This window comes from Rattus rattus, chromosome 14 (genome assembly GCF_011064425.1).
Source record: "Rattus rattus isolate New Zealand chromosome 14, Rrattus_CSIRO_v1, whole genome shotgun sequence".
NCBI lineage: Eukaryota > Metazoa > Chordata > Mammalia > Rodentia > Muridae > Rattus > Rattus rattus.
In genome coordinates this window covers 74924764-74949995 of record NC_046167.1, presented here as the reverse complement: position 1 = coordinate 74949995, position 25232 = coordinate 74924764, and the positions used below count along the sequence as shown (strand labels likewise).

General features: G+C 39.8%; 2 pseudogenes; both read left to right on the top strand.

The window, feature by feature from the left end:
- Positions 1–2001: 2001 nt before the first annotated feature.
- LOC116884138 lies at positions 2002–2085 on the top strand (annotated as a pseudogene).
- Positions 2086–19465: 17380 nt separating this feature from the next.
- On the top strand, positions 19466–20102 carry LOC116883261 (annotated as a pseudogene).
- Positions 20103–25232: the final 5130 nt, after the last annotated feature.

Below are 25232 nucleotides of genomic sequence, written 5' to 3'. Positions count from 1 at the left end.
AGTTTCTCAGTATTCCTGGAGCTATGTCTTCAGAAAGCCTTCTTCTGTACTCTGTGGTCACCTGTGCACACACACACACACACACACACACACACACACACACACACACACACACACTAAATGAATCTTTTTTAAAAAAAGGACTCCACCATTAGATCTTGTGATGGAAGAAAGAAGAAAGAGTTGTTCTAGGTCTTTGATTTTTAAAAACTGTTTTTGTTGGAAACGTATTTCCCATACTCTCATTAATAAAGTAATTTAAGAAGAAACTAAAAAAAAAGTTGGAGGAAAATTTGAATTTTTTTTTTTTAAGAAAGGCAGGCCAGACAGGCTGTAAATCTAGGCAGCTGCCTAGAGGAGGGAGATGGATAAGAGGAAAAGAGGAAACCATACCATTTCAGTTGAGTCAGCATGGAGATCTGCTACACGGCAGAGAGGCAGACAGGTAGTGATGAAGAAGGACTTCATCAGAGAGTCAGGAAACCCCAAAGACCCGAGGAGGCATACTCAGTATCTGACTAGCATGCAGAAGAAAGAGATATACAAAAATGGAAAGTCAGACCTTTCTGAGTTAGGAAGGTGAGCAGACCTAACAGTACTTCATGGTGCTCGAGGGCAGAAATTTGGGGGATAGAAAAGTCCATCAAGTAAAAACTTATTCCTCCTAGAGATTTAGCATAGCTTAGGACATGCATGCCTTTGACCAGGTGAACAACATTAACTCCCAATTGGGGAGACGTTGGCATGTGGAGTCTATCTTTTTAGTAGCAGTAGTGGCTTTTATTCCAGTAGCTCTGTTTTCCAACAAGGGTACGTTCACTGCACCTGCCAACAGCTCTGCCAATAAATGAAGTGTCCTTATTTATATGTTGAAAGGGGCACACAATCTTAGAAGCAGTCATATTCATGGAGACTTGGACATCCTGCTTGCTAAGACAAGTCAGGAAAGATAGTATCGGGTAGTCAGAAACTCTGGGAAAAGCACAAGAATTTTTTTAATACCTAGTGTGGTTTTCTTTGAAAAACAAATGCTGAACTCTGACAGTGTATTAAAAATCAAGACTGAACATTATCTTTCTAGGTACATGCCATGCTGGGCACTTTCACATTGCCTCCAATTTTTAAGCACTTTAGAGCTTTTGAAATGAACCAGCAATTGTTGAGAGACTTCATTATTTTTAGTCTAGGATAATGAAATAATTCATTTTAACCCAGAAACAATTCTCTGTCTGACTGGGAAAACCACTAGCATTGAGAGGTGACTGAATTTCATGTCTGTGAATCCTGCTACACATAATAATCTTTTGATCAATCTGATTTCACCTTACAGAAGTGACACTGTGAGGGTGCCTCTTAGAGACAGGAGAAGTGAGCCAATAAGGGAAAATGGATTTATCTACAGTTTGGCCAAATCAGTTAGACTTCCTAGTGTCCTTTGCTTTTTCTGTGGCAGGGTTACAGTTTTATAGGAAAAGTAGAAGAAAAAAAAAAGCCAGGAGAAATGTGTGAGTTAATTTGTCAGAACTGTGTGAAATCTCTTCCTGGGAGACAAGGCTGAAGGGCTTCATGGGATTCCTGAGGAAATCTTAATTCTGTGGGGTTTACTGCTTCAGTAGTAGTCTGTAGCAAGGGTAGGGCACAGCATCTCCCTTTAGAAGTTCTTCTCTTTCATCATGGCAGATACAAGCCTAGACCCTGAATTATTCAGCATTTATACCCTCATAGTTTTGTATTAACACAAGTCTTAACAGAAAAATGTGATTCCCCCAGATAATATTGGCATAAAAATGAAATACAAAAAGTTTTGAGAGGAAAGACTTCTGAGGCTAGTGGGCTAGTGATAGGATGAATGACAAGAATGATCGAGCTTAGATTTTAAAAGTCAACTATTCTGTATTGAAGAAGTCTGTGCCCACTAATTATGTTGATCTGAAACCCTGTAACTGGCTTGTTGAAAGATAAATAAACAACAAAAAGCCTTAAAACTTCAAAATTCTGATGTGGGCTCAATGATGACTACAATCTGCGGGTGTTGTATGAGTCATGCATGGATGATGAGTACAAATTTTCGAGTCTGAGGTCCACATCATAGGAAAAAAAAAACTTCAAAATTTGTGAGTTCAAAACCAGACAGAGATTAGATGCTTTATTAGGTCCTCCATAACTCTATTATAGTTACGAATGCCCCAGTTTCTCAGAACATATAGTTAGAAGACATTCTAGTAGTTTAACAATTTAAAGTTAGTTTTGTTCATGCTGTAGGGCTATTTTTCAAAGAGAATTTAACAAGATCAAACCGCCCTCTCCTTCAAAGGGAAAGACTTAGGGCAAGCTATGGGCTGCCAAATGCTTGCATGGTTCTCATCACAATCCCAGTATATTCAGAAAATACCCTGGACTCATATAAAGGATTAAATGATGTTTTAGTCTGATCCCCAGAGATTAAAATTCATGTTAAGTATGGGTAGGCATTTCACTCTGACAAAGAGATACTTTCTAGGAGTTTCAGGTTTGCAACTGTTTCATCTCTCTTTGGAAAAATAAACTAGACAATCTACAAAAAATACAAATAACAGAGATTTCATATACTTTCAGTAGTCAATAAATTATAGCCTCCAGTATAATTTTGGCTTTATTTCTTAGATATTGTGAGGCACAAGAGAGTATTCCAAACCTGTAGTATAATACTGGAAGCGAATGAACACCTAACACCAAGTACTAATCCTTTTCCTATGTACAATGTACCACAAATTGACAACATGGTCCCTGTCCCAAGTGGATCAAGAATGTTTATTTTTAACAATTTCCCATTACACATTGTCTCTAGGGTTGAAGAGAGGTACTCACTTTCCCCTATTTTGTTACTGTATCACCATATTTATGCTTTTTTCATCCTGTAGCTTAATTTTAGTGAAGTCTTAAAATCCATTTTCATGGGGGTTGGGGATTTAGCTCAGTGGTAGAGCGCTTGCCTAGGAAGCGCAAGGCCCTGGGTTCGGTCCCCAGCTCCGAAAAAAAGAACCAAAAAAAAAAAAAATCCATTTTCATTGGCAGGGTTGATTCTATGCCAGAATAAATAAGACTGGTAAGAGATCTCAGAAAGTAAGAATTTTTACTACACAAGCACCAGGATCTAAATTGAAATCCTCAGTACGTACCTAGAAATCTATGTAAAGAGTCTATGTTGGTAGCAATTATACCTGTAATCACAAGCCATAGGGACGGAGATAGGAGGATCTCTATGTCTTTCTGGCCTCCAATTTAGCTCTTGGTTTAGTGAGACTCTATATAAAAAAAATAGGCAGAAAGTGATAGAACAGGACATCCAATGTCCTCTTCTGACTCTTCACACACTCACACACACACACACACACACACACACACACACACACACACACACACACACACACACACACACACACACACACGAGAGGCAGATGGGGTTCACTTCTCGCTTACCTCCATCTCCTGAGCTCCCTCATGATTTCTTTTCATTTGTTCTGAATTCTTCATTTCTGTACTCTCTTCATTCTCGCCTATGGGCATCATGGTCATTTCATCTTGTCTGTACTGCCAAGGACTATTGTGTAATTGTCCATTACAATTAAAAATAAATAAGGGCTCAAAAATGGTTCAGCAGATAAAGCTAGCAAGTTTACCAACCTGAGCTCAATCCCTGGAACCCACGTGGGAGAAGAGAACCAGTTTTAGTGATGTCCTTTGACATATGCATGATGATGTGTGACAGGCAGGCAGACAGACAAACACACACACACAAATGTTAAAACAATAAAACAGTAAGATACTATCCATTCTTCTAATTAAAGATATTTTTAAGTAATAGTAAAGTATTATCAGCAGTAGTATAAACATTTCTTTCTGGTTTATTCTACAGCATCTAGAAATTAGTTCAATGTGTTAAACATGGTTAACAACATCTGTTTTTGTTATGTCATATCTTGATATGACTTAATAAAATGTTTTTGGAACATGTTTAAATGTTCTAAGAACTTGACTTTTAAGAAAATTCTTTGAGGGCTCTGGGTGTAGCTCAGTTAATAGTGCACCTTGCTCAGCATGCTCAAAGCTCTGGGTTCAATCCCAAGCACCGTATAAACACAGGCATGGTGGTGTATACCTATAACCTCAATGTTCAGGGGGCAGAGACAGGAAGAGCAAGCAGGAAGATCAGAAATTCAAGCTCATCCTTGGATACACGGCTTCCTGTCTTAAAACAAAACCAAACGAAAAAATTCTTTGAGAAGTCCTTCCTTGTCATGGACTAAATAATTCTGCCATCACCATCCTGCCGTTAACGTGTTTTAAGAGCTTTCTTCCATGATCACACTATACTTGAGCTTCAGCTTGTCTTTTCATGTGTTTAAAAATGTAAACAGGACCAGGGACTATGTACATTGACTTCAGGTGTTTGGGGGAGGGGTGAATGAGGGGGTCTTGATTTGTTATTCTTCTCTCAGAATTTACTTGCTAGAATGGGTGTCAGAAGACCTGACCTCTGGCATCTGCTGTCACACATACACATCCAGGTGTCACACCTGGATGAGGATGGTTGCACCTTGGTCTCCATCTCTACAAAGTGATGCATCTGACAAATAACATATAAGCTTTCTTACAACTTTTTTCCCCTCCATCTTTATTAACTTGGGTGTTTCTTATTTACATTTCAATTGTTATTCCCTTTCCTGGTTTCCAGGCCCACATCCCCCAGCCCCTCCCCCTCCCCTTCTCTATGGGCTTCCCCTCCCCATCCTCCCCCCATTACCACCCTCCCCACAACAATCATGTTCACTGGGGGTTCAGTCTTAGCAGGACCAAGGGCTTCCCCTTCCACTGGTGCTCTTACTAGGCTATTCATTGCTACCTATGAGGTCGGAGTCCAGGGTCAGTCCATGTATAGTCTTTGGGTAGTGGCTTAGTTCCTGGAAGCTCTGGTTGCTTGGCATTGTTGTTCATATGGGGTCTCAAGCCCCTTCAAGCTCTTCCAGTCCTTTCTCTGATTCCTTCAACGGGGGTCCCGTTCTCAGTTCAGTGGTTTGCTGCTGGCATTCGCCTATGTATTTGCCATATTCTGGCTGTGTCTCCAGCCTAGGAATTGATTATAGTCCAACTCCAGAACTCTGTACATTTAATGGAGGGTCCTACTGAGGCAGTCCTCAAGGGAGAGCAAAGCAAATAATATGGAGTTGTTCAGAATATGGATGCTATAGATTGACCTGCTAAGTCATGACTGAAGTACTAGAGGCACATGCTTAGTGGGAGAAAATGCTCCAATTTTATCAAGCATGCTTTTAAAATCGAATTTTTAAAATGTTTTTCTATGCTAGTTTGGAGATAACATTAAAGAATAAAGCTGGGCTCTCAACAAAAGGGAATGGGCAAAAAATTAAATAACAAGAGGAAAACATCAAGAAGATGAAGCATAGCCAAGGTGGAAATGGTCAACCTTGTCAAAAACCCTGGGGCTTATGATGCTTTCATTAGTCCTCTGAAGCTAAGTCTCCGTCTGGCATAGACCATAATAAGATTCAAAGGAATAAAGGATGGTAAGAACATGAATGAGCACAATGCAAAACTCCTGAATAGAGATGAAGAGCATGAAGCTAAAAGGAGGAATCCTGACGACCACATTTAGGAGTCATTTGATAAACTTTTATAAACATATCTGACAACGTCTGAAAAAAACCGTTGTTAGAGAAAAGCAACAAGAAAGACAAACTAACAACAAACACAAGAAGTTCCAGGAGGAGTCACGGCATCAGAGTGTTGTTATTGTCAGGTGACAGAAACACAGGAAAACTGGACTTTAGTAATGTGTATCTTCAAACCCTTGATGTTTTAAAAACACAGGAGAATGTCAAAGTGGGATGAATCCAAAAGGGAAATTTCATGATGTTTTTGACTAGCAAGTTAGAAACATTGAGTGACAATCTCCGAGCTCTGGCCCTACCATCTCCTCTGAATACTGCCATAGATTGCAGCACACTGTTTTACCAACACAGAGCTGCCCCTTCCTGATTCACCCACATTTTTGTGTATGTGCAGGGGTACACCTCTGTGTGTGTGTGTATGCTGGGTCGAGCGTGTGTGCATCTGCATGTATGTGTGTATATACGCAGGCCAGAGGTTGGCATCAAATATTTCCCACAGTCTCTCTCTCTCTCCTCTCTCTCTCTCTCTGTCTCTGTCTCTCTCTCTCTCTCTCTCTCTCTCTCTGAGATCTCTCTCTCTTTCTTTGAGACGGGTTTCCCACTGAACCTAGAGCACACAGATTGCCTAGACTGTTGGGTCAGTAAGCTCCAGGTATCCTCCCATTTCTGTCTCTTTAGCAATGGAATTACAGATGTATACGTGCCAAGTCATGGGTGCTGGAGATCCAAACTCAGGTCCTCATGCTTGCACAGCAAGCACTTTATTGACTAAGTCTTCACTTTAACCCCATGACTTTTTATTTTCTACCTTAGATTTTTACCAGTGGCATCATTTGTATTATGTCTGGTTGGAAATGTAGAAGTGTCCTAGATACAGGGTAATATGGACAACATTTCAGTAAACAGTTTATTTGCACAACCACAAAAGTAAATAGTTTCTTAAATTTTGTGCTCCAGAAATCACTCTTGTCACTCCCATCTTGGCCTTGAGTTATTCTACTTTTACTTCAAAGTTTAATCTATCAAAGCTAGGGTTTGTCTAGCATTGGGCTCTCACTGCCTTGGTTGAGGAAACAAGAGTTCCTGAAAACGTTTATTGGGTTTTAATTACAGCAGAGAGGACCACATCATTCTTTGTTGGGCCTGCTGCAAGTGCTCACCTCTGCTAAACTTCCATATTGGATCTTTCGTAAGCACAGACTCAAAAGGGCCACTTCCTTGAGCTATATTTATCGACCCTATAAAGATTTCCTGGGGTTGGATACAAATCAAACATTAGTGGAGTGATTTTAATTGTCCTATAATAGCCAGGTTAAGCTGTGTCTCCCTATGAACACTTCCATTCATAGCAAGGAGAAGAGAAGAGTGACCAAGAGAGAGGCTCAGAGGAAAGCGTAAATCGTAGTGTGCTTTCTCCCTTCATACATGTTAGTGTCAGTGTCTCGTGCAAAGTTATCTGACAAGTTGCAAATCTTTTATCTCTAAGTCCTCAGTCTTTCCTTTTCCCAATATGAGACTCCTCAGGAAATTCTGATTTCCTGGGGTACATTGACCCAATAATCTTATTAGGTAAAGGGAGTGGCATATGTTTCTTTTTAGGGTATCTTTGTTTTAGGGTGTATGTGTGTTAGTAGTTGGAAAATTGAAAGACTTTCTCAAAGTTGCCTTAATCTGTTTTTTATTATTACAATAAAAATGTCTAAGACTGGGTAATTCTTAAGCAGCAGACTATTGGCTCATGGTTCTAGAGCTAGGAAATTGAAAACATGACATAGTAAGGGCCTCACATTGCTTTAGCTCACATCAGAAAGGCTATTTTAAGTGTTTCCCTTTCCCAAAATGTAATTGAAGTGCAAGAAATGGGGTCCACAGAGATTCTGCTGGTGTCCAGATGGGCACTGCTGCCTTTTCTTGTGATCAGCTCTATTATTGGAAATTAATTGATATTTACAGCTGTGCCAGGTTGCCAGCCAGCCCGCAAATAGCACTGAAGACTTAGTATTCACAAGACAGTTATACTTAAATGGGAATTTTATATTACTATTTTGATTCTACTCATATATCTTAACACTTAAGCTTTTAAAAAAATTACCTAAAGTATAAAATTTAGGCTGACCAGTTGTCTGAGTGGATAAAGGTACTTGCTACAAGGCTGATGGCTTTCACAAAGAAGGAGAGAACTGACTTCTGAAAGTTGTCCTCTGATTTCCATTTATGTGTTGTGATAGATACAGTGCACACACACACACACACACGCAAAATCAATAGTCAATGTAAATTTTAACATGTCATGTTACATTTGGGGAAGTGCTGACAGCTATATATTAAAATGAAAATTAAAAAGGAAATATTATTTTAAGCATCATTTTATTAGTTCGTGTACTTTGTGAGAGTAAAGAAAAGGTAAAACAGAACTTTTAGAAAGATTTTATTTATTTGTTTATCCTTTAAATTTTTATGTATTTGTTTCATGTGTATGAATATTTGCTGGCATGTATGTCTGTGCACCATATGCATAGGTCCCATGAAGGACAAAATGGCTGTCAGATGCCATGTGGGTACTAGGAACCAATTTTATGTCCTCCAGAAGAGGCAGACAGTGCTCTTAACTATTGAGCCATCTCTTTAGTCTCCTAAAGATTTATTTTTATTTTAAATTATATATATAATGTGTCTTTGCATATGTACACACGAATGATGGCATTGGATCCCCTAGAACTGGAGTTACTGACAATTATGAGCCATCTGACATGGGTAATTTGAGTCAATGGAAGAATAGCTATTGCCCTCAACTGCTGAGCTATCTGTCTAGCCCTCATAGTGTTTTCTGAGACAAGCTGGGACCCTAGGCTTGCTGACTAGGCTAGCACGGATGGCCAGCAAGCCATAGGCATCTGCCCATCTCTGCCTTCCCAGCTCTGGGACTATGGACATCTACTACCATACTTGGCTCTAGAAATGGACCTCAAGATCCTCATGCTGTGGGCCAAGCACTTGACTACTAAGTATGTCCTAGCCTTTTATTGATTATCTTAACATAGGTGCTTGTTTTTCTGTGATTGAAACCATTATTTTTCAGCCTGTTGACTCAGTTATCACCAGAGTTGTTAAAAGTGGTTTAGTTCTTCCCATGGATCAAATCCATTTTTAAAAGTTGGAAGTTCATAGTAGTTCTTTGTATTGTATTTGGTTTTATATTCTTAGCATAGAAGAGATACCTGCCAAATTTATAAAACATTCTCTGAGGATGTTTACAGAGGATGTTACTGAATAACTGAATGTTCTTTTCACTACACATATTTTTCTTTTAGTGTTAAATACTTCTTCTCCTTTGTAAGATTCTATTTATGTTTAATAAACAAAAAATGGTTTAAAAAGAAACTTTACCTTAAATTATGTATTACACTTACTTTTAGCCTCCCAAGGAAGATGACAGAGATTTCAAATATAGCTCAGGAATGATCGCTAGTTCATAGGATTAATCCTTTCTTCTCCCATAACTGCTTCTAACAAAAATATGTTATGTAGAAGAAATAATTTTAAATTTCATTCTACAGGTAAAAATTGTAAACTACAAAAGAGATACACTTAGGTGAGATTCTTAGATATTCCTTCTCAAGCTTGACTTCTGTGTATCTAGTGTGATTGCTAGGGCAAAGGTCATAGAACTGTCCAAGATGCTGTTCTTGAAGTGGACCAGCAGCATTTGCTACCCCTCAAGGTCGAGTATTAGCTGGTTTTTTGTTTCTCATCTCAGCTTACATTATTCTTAAAGATTCGACATTACAAGGTGCTTGTCTAAGATCTTCACTTTTTCAAGGAGAGCTTTTTAATGTGACTTGGATAATCAAAGCAGCTCTCTTCACAAACCTGGCCCAAATCTTCAATATTTTTTGTTATCAAACAATGGGATTGTGAACATAATTGTGTTGCTTTAGAAAGCATCTGCATAGATTCATGTTTTCATTTTCTTCGGTTTGACATTTCTCATTATTTTGAAATCAGGTCCCTTTTTCATAACCATGTAAGAAAATAACATAATCAGAACCTATCAAAATATAGCAAGACTCAGAGCTTAGTGACAGGCAAAGAATTTTTGTGAGAATTTTGGGATGATTGATTGTAAATGAATTATTTGTTCTAGCTAGCCTTTATAAAAGACACAAAAAAACCCTGGTATTTTGCTTACTAGCTGTAATCCTAGACTGGACAGGTTCTATGCTATTCTCATCTACATGCAAACAATATACCCCTTGTTACTAGCTGTTTGAGTCTTGTCCATGCTACTTCTGCTCCTGCTTCCTTCCTGTCCTCAGGGTCCACTTCTCCTCATCATGTGCTCATGATCTCTCTGTCTTCTCTTTCCTTATCCGCCTGGTCTTTCCCGAGACACTCACTCAATTCTCAAGTCCCACCTTCCTCTCTTTACTGCCCAATCACAGGCTCTAGCCTTTTATTAACCAATCAAGTTTATATTACTGAGCAAGGTTTATACAACAAAGTTTAGCACGCATAAGAATATACTTGTCTGCAACCAGATCTTGGGGTTCAGAATTTAGCATTTGTATACATACACCAGACCAACCCCTAACTATTGATCACAAGATGGATAAGAATGTTTCTAAAGACTCTACCTAAAGGAGAAGATAGATAAAACCATTGTAAAGGTAATGAGTCCAGGGACCAGAGAAGTAACAAAAAAGATGAAATTATATAGGGCAGAAGTCAATGCTAAATAAAAAGAAATCAAATTAAGGCCCTGATGCCTCCTCTAGGGAGACTTTGATGTCCGTTTGTCAAAAGTGAGACTTTCTGTTGTTAGCAGTTGAAAGTGTAGATCTCTTTTTTATTGGTGTCTAGGTTCACAGCTGTGGTTTGCCATGAAGGGATTTGGCTTTTACACCAAGTGGTTTCAACTGGTCTGACACACTTTCACGTTCCAGACAACAACTCAGCCATTGTTATTTTGTTATTTGCCAGAGGCCTTATTACTATAATGAGTACCTTAGAGACATTATCTAGAAAGAAAATTTTGGCTCACAGCCTCAGAGATTTTGGTTTATGATTAGCTGGCTCTGTTGCTTTAGAACTATAGGAAGGTAGACACATCTTGGTGAAAGAACATGGAGGCAGAAAATTTCTTACCTCTGGCAGCCAGGAAACAGAGATAAATCAGGAAGAAGAAAGGGCAAGATGTACTTTTTAAGTCACATACCCCATGAGATCCACTCCCACCACCTAGGCCCCAGTTCCAGAGTTCCACCACCTTATAATAGTCTACTTGAAAATTGAAACTGCTAGTGAATAAGACAATGAGTTAGTCAGCATCATGTTGATATGTCTCTGGATTACTGTCAGAGACATACTCAGAGGTGTGCTTTATTGGTATTTAGATGCTTCCAACCATTCAAGATAATCACCATAGTGGTTATGACACCCATGTGTCATGATTGTCTGCAGCAAAGTTAATAGTACATTGCTTAGTTAGATGGTCTCTGGGATTGGTGATTCTCTTGACTTTTCTTGGGGCAGATAAACAAACATTTGTCCACTCTAGTATAGTATTGATAACAGATCAAAGAAACAATCCCAGCCAATTCTACTTTAGTAAGCCAGTCACTTTACTGGAGTTACTTACAGGAGTGTGGATGACTCAAAGGTGGATGTACCACTGAAAAGCCCACCTCATCATGGTGATGACTCATGAAATCTGAATCCCTGGCATACTCTCTTTAAAACATGCAGACAACTTGTTTTCTGAGAGTCTCATCTCCACAGCAATTGTCACTGTTTGTATAACCTTAGGGGTGTGTGTGTGTGTATGTGTGTGTGTGTGTGTGTGTGTGTGTGTGTGTGTGATCTTGTAATCTTGTAAGTCTCAGGAACTTCCTGGTGCTTTTATTGTTTGCTTATTATAAAGTCTTAGTGAGTTTCCCTCCTTTCTTAGTGAAGGAATGTTTTCATTCCTAGGCAATAGGATATACAACATTGATAAAAGCAAGTACAGCTGGCCAGGTTTATTCACATATCCTCTCAATTTCTACCTATCAGGGAATTTCTTCAGGACCATAGTTTACCCAAAAAGTCAGGTGCCTCTGTGGGTTCCCAAATTTCTGGTGCCATATTTGGGTAACTGTGTTCTTGATGTACTATCTGGCAGGAATGAAGATACTCTAAGGAGACATTTTTGGTTCCCCCCACCCTTCCAGTTATCAGACTGTTAGGCAATGCACTTCAAGATTTCACACAGTGCTGCTGACAACTTGTCAGACCATCTTTTGAGAGAGACTAGAATGGAGGTAATGATGACTGGACAAGACTTTGACCAGTTTTGCTTAGTCATACCTCTTATACTTTATTTATAACTAAAGCTCATATTAGGCTCCCATATTAGGGACATGGTGGGAATCTTGGGTCCCATTTGTTCTTCTTGTAGAGATCACATTGAATGAATCTCCTTTTTTAAATTTTCATTATTAGTTTGTGTTTTTAGTTGGCTTATGGAGGGTAGGTGGCTGAGTCTAGTTTATCAGGGCTGCCATGCCTAGGCTCTGATGTCAACTCTGGTAGCATTGAGTCACATGCATTGGTCAACCTACACAATCCAAGATACATCTAATATCTGAGAACAACACAGTGCAGATAGTAAGTGTATGGTTTATGGGGGACATATTAGTAAATACTTAAAATTTGGCTCACTCACCTGGCATGTAAAATGACATTATAAATAGTATTGTTCTATGCTAAAAGATAATTAAATTTTTCTTTTAACACACTGTCTGGTCATGGTAAGTGCTTGCTATGAACCTTATGTTAGACATAACTGTGTGTGACACTGCATGTTAGTCATTGGCAAACTCACTCAAGCTTCTGTGCCAGACTTTGCGATCTGCTAAAAGGAAACTGGCATCATTATTGGCAAAGCGATTTGCCAGAAAGATTTTTTTTAAAGAACACAAATATCTCCATCCTTGAGAAAATTTATGTTTTTCATTTGAATATGAGGCAAATGTCTAAACAGTAGAAACGGTAATGTGGATGAAAGAATATACCTTGGATTTACAATGGGACAGACTTCATTGATTGTCTTCTTGGGAGTGAGGAACCCTTAATAGCTTTCCCCTTCATTTTCAAAAAATACAGTTTATAACTTTTTAAATGGCAAATGACTACTGCACAAAACCTCTCAAGATATCTTCCAGTGAATGTCACTCTGTGTGAAAGGAAAGCAGCAATTGTTTCTAGACAATTCTGGAAGGGAATGTGACAAGGAGAAGCCTGAGACTTCACATCCCAAATCCAGCATCAGTAAGAGCATTCACAGGTTATACATAAAGTTCCTTAAAGACACACTGTAGGGTTCTGGGAATAATTACTTAAAATACTGCTTAATGGAATCATGATGATGATGTCAGGGAACCAGATTAGACAGACAGGGCCTGGAGGCTACTGAGGATGGACCCTCCTCCCTTACAATCACCTTTGCTACCTCTTAATGCAAGAACTATCATATATGAGTCTTCTCTATAAAAATGCTACAAAACCCGTGCTTATGAAATGGGATTTAAATGCTTTATCTCCCCCATCTTGTAAGACATTTATGAAAATGTTTTAATTCTCTCCACCCAGTAAAACCTTTGTTTACACAAAGGCCTTCTGCTTTGTTCTAGGAATTTGATGGCCTGAAGCAGTGACCTCTTATCCTTTCCCCTTTATTTTCCATGTACCAGTTCTTGTCAGATTCACCAACTGAATAAGAGTGTGACATCTGACCCTAACTTACAGGGGAAAAGGCAAGTTCACCCCTGAGTTAGAATAAAAATCAAGTGTACTTCTGTCTCGTTGTGCTTTGGTCTTCTGAGCATAGCCTCTTGATCAAGAGCGAGGTCTGCCTTGTCCAGATACTTCAGTTGTAGCAGTGGTGTCTTTCTTTCCAACCCCCAATCTAACACTTAAGATTTAAGATACCATCTAAAAAAGTAGAAGTATCAGGGCTTAGATGAGGTTGGTCCACTAAGTGAGAGCTACTTTCTCTCAGTCAAAGGAACAGAATTCGAGTTCTTAATTTGAGAATCTGGCTTTGGGTGAGACGAGATATTCTAAGTCACCTGCAACATGACAAACTAATGTCTCACCTGTAGGAATTAATTCAACTGTACCTGTCAATCTCCTGGGCTGAGAGATTACATCCCAGGGAAGCTGATTCACTTGAAAAAATGATTAGCTCTTTAACGAGCTAACAGACAAGCCAGGAGCCCTTCCCTTGATGTAGTACCAGGCATATCTTTACTGCTTAGCCTTCCCCACCTTTTGGAGTTCTGACTAAAACATCTTCGCTTCTCTTTTACCCTCTTTATGTCTTTATGTATTTATTTATGTCTTTATGTCTTTTTAAAAAAGATTTATTTATTATGTGTTCAGAGTTCTGCCTGCTTGCATGCCTACAGGCCAGAAGAGGGTAACAGATCTCTTTACAGATGGTTGTGAGCTACCATATGGTTGCTGGGGCTTGAACTCAGGATCTCTGGAAGAGCAGCCAGTGTTCTTAACCTCTGTGTTTCTTTTTTTTTTTTTTTTCTTTTTTTCAGAGCTGGGGACCGAACCCAGGGCCTTGCGCTTGCTAGGCAAACGCTCTACCACTGAGCTAAATCCCCAACCCCTTGTTCTTAACCTCTGAACCATTTTTTCAGTCCTCTTTCTTTTTTTTCTTCCTTTCCTTTCCTTCCTCCCCCTCCCCTCTTTCCTGGCCCAAATCCTAAGCATGCTTTTTATGACACTCTGATCTTTCTAGTTTTATCTTTGACCTCAGCCCCCACGCAGCTGCTTGCTGACCTCCACTGCTTAACTCAAATAGCACAGCTGTTTCTCTTTCTATTCTTCATCTCCATCTTCCCAGCAGCTAACAAAATTTACATTTGGAGTGAGGTTTTTTTTTTCTCAAACTTTAATAAAATGACTACTGGGATTCCTTCTGAGTCCTTTTCAAAATTCTTTTATCAGCAAGACTAAGAACTCATTAGTGGGGACCTCAGGTTACACTGAGGACCACATTGTGTAGAGTCTTGGAGGCCACTGAATGAAAAAAATGATAATAAAAAGGAAGGACATGATGTTAAATCCACCGTTTGAGAATAAGACCGCTACTGCAATCTTAAGCCAAATTTGAAGCATACTTTAATTAATTTTTTTCCAGGAAGATGTGCTCTGGCCACGAATACTCCGGGTTCCCAGAAAATGGCCATTAGTCCTATTTTGCAGGAGTTAAAAAAGGTAAAACCCAAAGTTCACCACATTTCTCAATCAGGAGCAAGCATACATCCTGACATAGTTCCTGTCTGGGTTCCACCCACCTATATCCAATCAGGGGCAAGTATACATCCTGACATATTTCCTCCCCACATACTTCCTACATGTGATCAAGCACATCCAGTACAGATGGGTCAACCAAACAGGAACTTGTTCTCTACTGACTTACCTGCAAATAAGACTCTTATCCCATTTTTCCTGTTTTGTTCTCCAAATAACTTGCAAGGCATATTGTTCTTGTTCCTATTTTGATCTGACAATCACTGCTCTTAGGTATGATGGAGGAGAAGGTTTATTGTAGGTACAAGGGAGAAGAGAGACATCTGAGAAAGTCTAGAATGAACATGACCCTGAGTTGGCCATGTGAGAAGACTGTAAGGTAATGTTAGATGCTCATGACCATGAACCACAGGCAGCTAACTCTGGAATCTGCAACTGAAAAAGATTCCCCCAGGCTGTCCCTTGAATTGTACAAACTGCCTCTAACAAACAGGAAAACCTGATCCTAGTTGGAAAAGTGATACCCATTAGGAGATTCTCCAGATACACATATGAATACTAAGGAAAAAGATTGTGTCTAGGTGAATTACAGACATCACAGACGACTTCAGCAATAATGCATGTGGACAGCTTTTTATGTATATGATTATAGCAGGGATTGTGGATGCTGCAAATGCAATAAAAGGAACATAACTAGAAATCAGTTACTTACTCAGTCAAAAATATAGCCACTCCTGCAGGGGAATCCTCTCTTCTATTTTATAATTAAAGCCCTTGAATTCATAAATAATTCATGACACTCAGTTTTTCTCTTATGTACAGGGAGAAGAACCATAGAACCATAGAAAAGTTTAGAACCATAGAAAAGGTCTAAATTTTCATGACTTAACATCTGTGGATTGCATCAACAGGAAGCAGATATTAACTAAACAACACTGGTCTTTAATCAATTCCTCCCTAAGGTAGTATCTAAAAAAATCTCCTTTTCTCTAAAGTTTTGGCAGCTAGAAACTAAAAATTTATGTTTCTTATGTGAATATCCATATGTAGGAAATTTTAACTCATCAGAATGTTAACAACTTTCTCAAAACTATCTTTTAATGAGTCAAGTAACCTGAATGAAAATAACTGGGTGATTTGCAATCTAGTTATTTTTTTCTGTGAGTTACTTGAATGATGCAATAATTATATCATTAATACTGATAAAGAACCCTATCTGTGGGCCAGGACCAGGGTAGACAAATTTCTTTTTCACCTGGGGTGCAACTAGCAGAAGACTCAGAATAATGAAAAATAAAATGTCAGAGTTCTGTGAAAGCACTCAAATTAGTGCAAATATATGCATAAGAGACTATATCATTTTAAATGGAGCTGGGATCTGGAAGAACAAAGACTAAGGAAGACTAGTAGGTAAGTACCCAGGTACCCTGCTAAGTACTTCAACATAGGCTAGATTAAACCAGATGAAATTGATGTGGTCTCTAAACAAACTTATTTTATGTGTATGTGTGTATGCTTGCTTGTCTATGTACCATATGTATTCAGGTATCCGTGACAGACAGAAGACAGTATTAGATTCCTTGGGCTTGGAAAAAGAGTTGGTTCCAAGCCATTCAGTGTGGGTGCTGAGAACTGAGTCCTTTTCAAGAGCAGGAAGTACTCTTAACAAATGAGCCATCTCTCCAGTGCCCCCTTTAAAGATCTACCCATCTATCTATCTATCTATCTATCTATCTATCTATCTATCTATCTATCCATCCATCCATCCATCTATCATCTATCTATCTATCTATCTATCTATCTATCTATCTATCTATCTATCTATCTATCATCTATCTACCTATCATCTATCCACCATCATCTATCTATTATTTATCATTCTGTCTATCTATCTATCTACATCTATCATTTATCTAAGTCCATTATCTACTGTTTGTTGTGGTAAGTGTTAAAAAACACCTGAACCTTTCATCCCATGCTGGTGCTGGCACCCGTGGGGCTGCATGGCACTGTAGGCTATCTAGTACTCTCTCTAGTTCCAACACCTGTGGGCCCACATGACACTTGGTTCCCTTTTGACCTGCCCTACGGCTCGCACCTGTAGGGCCACATGGCACTGCGGGGTATCCTTATCTCAGTGGCTCTACACTGCCCCCGAGTACTCTCCAACCCAGGCGGTCCGAGGGCTGTTCTATCATGTCACCTTGCCATGATGCTTTCACTCACAGTTCCCTCGGTGGGTTGTTAGCACGGCAGGCATACACACCCCAATTCCGTGGTGGGTTTGGTACGTCCCGCCACTGCATTCCCTTGAACTCAATAATTAAGTTGCCACATGAAAGAACGCACCACACAATAACCTCTGATCCAATTGATAAGATATAATTTGTCCATTAGACAACACAAAATCCTGTACACATCCATCCATTAAAAATATTCATAACAACCTGTATCTATGTGGAGAGAAGAATCTTAACATCTGCCACCATGTTCTCCCAGCTCCTTCTCCTCTTTCTAAAACTTTGTTCCTGCCCATCCTTCCTTCTCGTCCAATGGCAGGCCTCATTCTATCCTGTACCAGCCTTCCTGCATAAAGACATCAATCTGCAAACACCTATCTGGGGTCAGAGGAAACATACTTGTGAAACTGAGGAGAGGTAAACAGCCATGAGGAAGACATAGTGTAGAATAAACAGGTTATATAAGTTAAGAGCTAGTCAGAGACCGTGCCAAAGCATATGGCCTAGGCGTTTATTTTTAAATAATTAACTCTCAGAGTTGTTACTCTGGGAACAAAGAGGCCAGGTAGAAAAGCTTGTGGCTCCCTCTCTCTCTTCCTCCCTCCCTCCTTCCGTTCCTTCCTCTCTCAGTCTCTCTCTCTCTCTCTCTCTCTCTCTCTCTCTCTCTCTCTCTCTCTCTCTGCAGAAGAGGGTAATATAGGCAGTTGTGAACTCCTCTTTGTGGGTGGTGGGAACCAATGCACGTCCTCTGTAAGAGCAGAAAGCATTCTCAACTTCTGAGTCATCCCTCTAGCCCTTAGACTTTATAATTAAAAATGGTCATATATCTGTCATTTTACACCACTCAAACTAAATCTGAAATGCTTCCCAACAGGTTAATGTTTTGAACACCGGTCCCGTAGCTGTCTGGAACCTTTAGGAGGTGAGGCTAACAAAAACAGGTCACTAGGTGCAAGCTTTTGAGGGTTATACCTGGTCCCTGCCCCAGTCTCTGCTTCCTTGGTTTATCTTGATGTGAGACGATTCCATCACACACTCACACTGCTACAAACTGCACTGTGCCTTCCTCACTATGAAGGGCTAACATTCTCCAAAACTATGAACTATAAGAAATTCTTCCTCACTTAAGTTGTTTCTGCCAGGCATTGTGGTCAACCCCCTGATGTGTATTTAATCTTTGTAAAGATATTCAACTTTAGGAGACATTTGATCATCAAAATCCCTTTGAAACTGACTCATACTAAAAATTGAATTAAAGTTTTTTATAAAGATCTAGGGGATCTATCAGCCTCTTAAGTGTTTGGAGCAGTAGATTTGGAGCATGGGAGTGGAGGGAATGTCAGTCAACCCAAACTTGCTCACTGAAAGAGTAAACAGGGCTTTATTTGGGATCCTGCAAGCTACAGCTCAGGAAATCAAGATTTACATAGTTCCTGAAGAAGATGGAATACGGGAATTTCTATTGAGCGAATAGTGTCCATTTCGTGTAAACGGTGGAAACTCTTTGGCCAGGAAACCAGTGTTGGAGGTAAGAATAATGGTTGCTGTGAGGCTAGAGCCATACAGCCAGAAAAGATAAAAGAAATCCATATGCTCGCCAAATGTCTAGAAAGCAGGAGTATGGTAAAATTTATCTCTAGTACGGACACGGTGTAGTCCTCTTTCTAGATACTGCCAACAGGTCAACAGGCAGAAGCTCACCTGGGGCTCAACTCTTGCTCTGCACCACTATTTCTTTTGACAGTGTTTTCATCATGCTTTCTCCTTTTATTTCACACTCTCTCAGTATCTCCTCAGTTTTCTGCATCCTTCTTTTAAGGGTCAGCAAGAGGGCTTTTCTTTTCTTTTTTAAAAATTTTTTATTAGATATATTTCTTTACTTACATTTCAAATGTCATTCCCCTTTCTGGTTTACTGTCCATAAGCCCCCATTCCCTCCCCTCCCCCTTCCCCTCCCCCATATGGGTATTCCCCTTATACATCCCCCTTATTGCCCCTCCCCCATATTCCCCTGCACTGGAGGTCCAACCTTGGCAGGACCAAGGGCTTCCTCTTCCACTGGTGCCCCAACAAGTCTATTCTCTGCTGCATATGCAGTTGGAGCCCTGGTTCAGTCCATGTATAGTCTTTCGGTAGTGGTTTAGTGAGGGCTTTTCTAATTACTAATTTGCATAGGCCCCAATCATAGTGGAGCCTAAAAAGTGCTTTAATCCTGGTATGCTCCTCAGGCACCTCGCAATCACTCCATCTATGGCTCAGTCAGGAACTGAGCCTTCAGTGTATCGGTTCTTCCTGGTCTGGGTTTCTTCAGTTCATTCTTCTCCGACTGGACGTCGGGACAGAGGTTTCATGTTAAAAAAGAGGAACTCGGCCACTCCTGTCCCAGCCAGCGTCAGCCTCAGTCACAGCCGGACCTCACTCCTCAACTTGACAAAAATGCCTACAGAGACGCATCTAGCAGAGATGCATCGAGTCCCTGATTGCTGTTTTCCAGAAGTACAGTGGGAAGGACGGAAATAGCTGTCAATTCTACAAAACTGAGTTCCTTTCCTTCATGAACATGGAGCTGGCCGCCTTCACGAAGAACCAACCAGAAGGACCCCGGTGTCCTTGACCGCATGATGAAGAAGCTGGACCTCAACAGCGATGGGCAGCTAGATTTCCAAGAGTTTGTCAACGTTATTGGCGGCTTAGCTATAGCATGCCATGAGTCCTTCCTCCGGACTTCCCAGAAGCGTATCTAACCCTCTCCATTCCCTTCCAGCCACCAAGTCATCACCTCCTCCACTCCTTCCCCATCCACACCTGCACTGAGCCCATCACACCTACCACACATGCAGCCCACGCCTGACAGGGAAAATAAAACAATGTCATTTTTTTTAAATGTAAAAAAAAAGAAAAGAAAAGAAAAAGAAAAAAGAGGAACTCAAAAATTGCTGACCGCATTTAGGGTAGGTCTTCCCAGTTCAAATGATCTGATCAAGACAATATCCCTTGTGTGCTCATCGTCTTATCTTCTAGTTGATTATAGATCCAGTCAAGTTGACAGCCAAGATTAACAATCACAGAACCCTCTGTGTTCATTAAATATGTAATACCCAGCAGAAGAAAATAGATGCCTCCTAGTGCAGGGGTATAGCCAACTTTTCCAGTGGGTTTGGGGGTGTATAGAGCTTTGTTGTTCCAACACTCATGCTTGATTTTCAATCTGCAATTTTATATACAATGTCTGACTATATTTCTCTTTTTATTAAAAAAAAACTTGATTTCACTTAAAAATAATTAAAACCTAGTGTCCTAAAACTTGCTTATTTCCTGAGCATTCCCACTGAGGACGATAATTGAAACTGTTTGTGCCTTGAGATAAGAACATCATTGTTTAGTGTCTGAAGTGGGGCTTTCTGGTTTCTTTGGAGACTCAGTTGTGTCATGTGATGTTTCTCTGAAACTGTCATATGAGAGGATGTTTTGCTGAGAACAGACACATGGTGTTTTTCTGGAAACTGCCTGGAAAACAGCGTGTGATATTTTGCTAGAGTGGACCCTTGAGAGAACATGTGATATTTGCAAAGGGTATAAATATAACCCAACAGACAGTGGATGATGCTGTGCTGTGTGGCATTGGTTTGCCTTGCTTTCTGCACTGATCATCCTTTGTCATGACTGTAGAGAGAAGCACACCAAGGAACTTCTGGTGGTGTTCCAGCAGCTTCTTACCACTTCTGAGGACTTGGGCTGATAAGCAGAACCTCATGGTTCTTCTGAATCAAGTTACTGCTGCTAATTTGTGTGATATTGATGCAATATCTGGCAATGCAGATTGGAATCTCCCCAAAGAACTATTTCTAAACATGTCCACATCTTCCTTTGCCCTATTAACCTTTCCTTTCCACTACCTCTGTAGGCGGCTGGCTGGAAGGGAGGTTAAAGTGTTTAAGAACCCTTATTAAAGTAGGTTCTGAAAAAATACAAGCCTGTAAGTGTTTGCTGCTCATTACTTATTCTTTACTTTTGCTCAGGTAAAGGCTTCCTGGGTAGAGTAGTTACAGGATTAATAAATGCCTCTTCTCCATCACCCAAAAGTAGTTCAGAAACTGAATTTCAAAGTTACTTTAAAAGTATTGAAGTATCTGCTTTCATCTCTGAATTTTAACACATCTGATGAAAAATTAAGAATGCACTTCACTCCTACCTTCTTGTTAAATATGATAAAAATAAACATACTGATATCTTTGAGATGATTTTGACTTATTTATAAATGATCCTAGGTTGTTATAATACTTCTCATTTTGGAAAAGCTTTAAAAGTCTTTCACATGATTTTTATTTACAAGAGAAACTTGCATGATGCATTGCGGTGTGCATTGCTGATAGTGGGATAAACCCCTGAAATTGTAAGAAAGGTCAAACTAAACGCTTTCCTTATTAAGAGTCACCATGGTCATGGTGTCTCTTCACAGCCGTAGAAAACTGTTTAAGGTGCCCATATATTATTTTGGATAACCCTACACACTATTCACTCAACATTCAATCCACTAAACTTTTGCACTGAATTAAGAAGCCCTTCTTAGGGGAGTTTTAAGTAAGTATGTCAGGATTAGATTTGCATTTTAAAATCTCACTGTCAAGAAAATGTTAGAGAGAAGCAAGAATAGAGGCAGGAAAAGCTTGGGATGATGATATGAATTCAAGACTTAAAGAGGTGCTGTGAAGTAATTCGAAGAACTTCTGAAGCAGGAGAAGATGGGCCTGTGGGTGGTGAGCAGAAAACTCAGGATGTTAGGAGGAAATCGAAGAGACAAAAGGCCAAAAATAAAAATAAAGTTCCTACACTTTGATAGGCAGTTCACATTTGGAGCCTGACTCCTAGTGAGTCAATGTTGTATATACATATCTGGAGTCTAACCCTTAATGACACACAGTGCCCTACATAAATGACCACTCTTAAGGAAAGCAGCTTATGTTGTAAGTTGCCGCTTACAAAAGGAAAACAAGAGATTTACTGGTTCTCTTGGGTTACACAGGAGTCCCATATGAAAAAGACCAAATATCATCATTTCAACTGCTATAAAAGATCTTCCACATCCTTTCTAGTTTCCTTCTGGGGACATGCCCACTATTCCATTGTCATGAATCTACATAAATACTCTTTCTTTCTTTCTTTCTTTCTTTCTTTCTTTCTTTCTTTCTTTCTTTCTTTCTTTCTTTCTTTCTTTCTTTCTTTCTTTCTCGGAGCTGGGGACTGAACCCAGGGCCATGCGCTTGCTAGGCAAGGGCTCTACCGCTGAGCTAAATCCCCAACCCCTTATTTTTAATTTTATAATTTTTCTTCTTTTTCTGCTTTTATGAGTGTGTGTGTGGTGTGCACATGTGTATATATGTTTGTATGTGTGTGTACACATACATGTAAGAAGCCCATGTGCATGTGCAAGCCATGATTGATGTTGGGAGTCATTCTCTTTTAGTCTTCCGTCTTATTCATTGAGGCAGGGTGTCTCAATCAAACCAAGAGCTCATTGTCTTGCTAGCCACGTTGCTCTGGGGATCACCGGTCTCAGCCTTCTGTGATTAGACTCACAGGTGGGCTTCCACACTCACCCAGCACTTACTTTTGTTCTGGGGACTCAAACTCTGGTCCTGAATGTTGGCCGCTGGGTAACTTGTTTAACTATGGGATGATTTACCAGCCCTGATTATTATTCTTTTCAATTAAAAATGATTTATTATTGTGGAGTGGTGGTGGTGGTGGTGGTGGTGGTGGTGGTGTGTGTGTGTGTGTGTGTGTGTGTGTGTGTATACATTGCTGTGACACACATGTTGAAGGCAGAGACCAAATCTATGGAGTCATTCTCTCTTTTTTTTTTTCCTTTGCCTGGATTCCAGGGACTAAACTCGGGGTTTCAGGCTTGTGTGGCAAGTACTTTTACTCACTGAATCATCTTCTTATACCCAGATATTTTCCATTTTTGTGTATTTGATTTTGAGTTTGGAAGAATATATTTTATTACCTTTTAATCTGAGTAATTTCATTCCTAGACCTGGTGACTAACTTACTATATTGTTTCCCTATGGGGTTCTCCCAACTTTATGGGATCTGATCCTTTTAATTAACACACCTACTCAACATCTTGGATCTCTGGAGATCAGTTTCTTCCCTTCCACACATACATGTGATTATGTGAAGACTTACTATGTGATGATCTTTTATACATATAACAGGCTTTACTGACAGTGTATCACAAATTCCATCTCAGTGGAGAACGCAGTTTCTAGACTCATCTGTCTTACTGCTTTTGGTAGGAGTTATATCTGGAAAGGTATAGAGGTTATCAGTTCTGTTTAGCTTAACAGAAGAGTACTTGTTTAATTTTGAAATAAGTACCTGTTAATGTCTAGACATTATTTACATTATAGTCTATAATTAAGCAAGTAAGCACTATTAAAAAGATCTTCCTCTTGCACTCTACTGATTGGACAGTCAATCAAGGGTATACAGAATTTTGGAGAGGGAAGAATACTTAGCATCATAGCACAGTTATAACAGCAGAAGGGCAACCTTTTCGGAGCCTGTTCTTCCTTTCTACCTTGTTTTGGAGGCAGATCTCTTTTGCTATTTCTGCCTCTATGCTGCCTCTCTGTGCAGGTATCTAGCTGATTCTCTTGTCTCAGTCTCCTATTTAGGGGTGCTGGAATTGCAGATGTGTACCATCACATTTGGGTTTCTTTTTATGTGGAATCCAGAGATTGAACTCTGGTCATCGTTTTTTGCCCAATAGATGTTTTTAGTTGAAGTACCATCTCCTTGATCCCCCAAATGTGCACCTTTGATTCCTGCCATCCTGGTATCGATTTAGCCTGGGAATCTGTGTTCTAGGAATGGTCTCCTGTGAGATCACAAGGAACACTGCTAGTAAAGAACAGCTACTTTCGGGGTTGGGGATTTAGCTCAGTGGAAGAGCGCTTGCCTAGGAAGCGCAAGGCCCTGGGTTCGGTCCCCAGCTCCGAAAAAAAAGAACCCCCCCCCCAAAAAAAAAAACAGCTACTTTCAAGGAATCTCAAGACTTTAATGATCAAAGCAGAGGATCTTTGGCATAAACTAAGCCAATTTACTTTTTTACTTTGCATTGTATTTTAGAGCTTTGACACTTTGCTGAATATTTCAGCACAATGGTCCACTAGGCGTAGAGAGAAAGGTGCACTTAAAGGTAGTAGGTGAATTCTGATGACACTGTTTGATTCCCGATTTTGAACATATTATGAATAAGCAATTTTGTCTTGGCTCCATGAGATAAACCAATCAAGTTTCTTTCACATTTCAGTTGGGTTTCTATCCCTACGAACAGAAAGTCATTGCTTTTGTGGGTTCCTAAAAGAATTTTTTTGTTTTTTTAGTTTTGTTTTTATTACCTTCAAAAATGGGTAACAAGGGATGGTGAGACGGCTCATCAGGTAAAGACACTTGCTATGAAGGCTGACAGCCTGAGTTTAGTCCCCTAGACTCACGTGGTGGAAAGAGAGAACTGATTCGTGCAAGTTGCCCTCTGTCCACACTTGCACCACAGTACATGTGCACACAAATCATGCATGTACACAAAAATGAAAAAATAATAAAAAAGTATAATATATAGGGGCTGGAGAGATGCTCAGCTGTTAAGGGTGCTTCCCGATTTTCTAGAGGACCACAGCTCAGTTCTCAGCACCCACATCGAGTAACTCACAGTCCTTTGTAACTCTAGATTCAGTGGATCCACCACTCTTTCGTGGCCTCCAAGGCCATGTGCACACCCTGGCACATGTACAGAGACAGACACAGTCAGATACAGACAGAGACACACATGCATGCACACCACACACATACACACACACACATATAAATAAAGATAAATTTTTAAAAACATTGTATAACATATAAATATGAAGGATGAATTTTAATAGTTGGGAAATGGTATAATAGGTTTCGGGCTGTTTGCTTACAGTCTGTTGGATGTGCTCTAAGTGACTTTATCTGAGATTTGCAG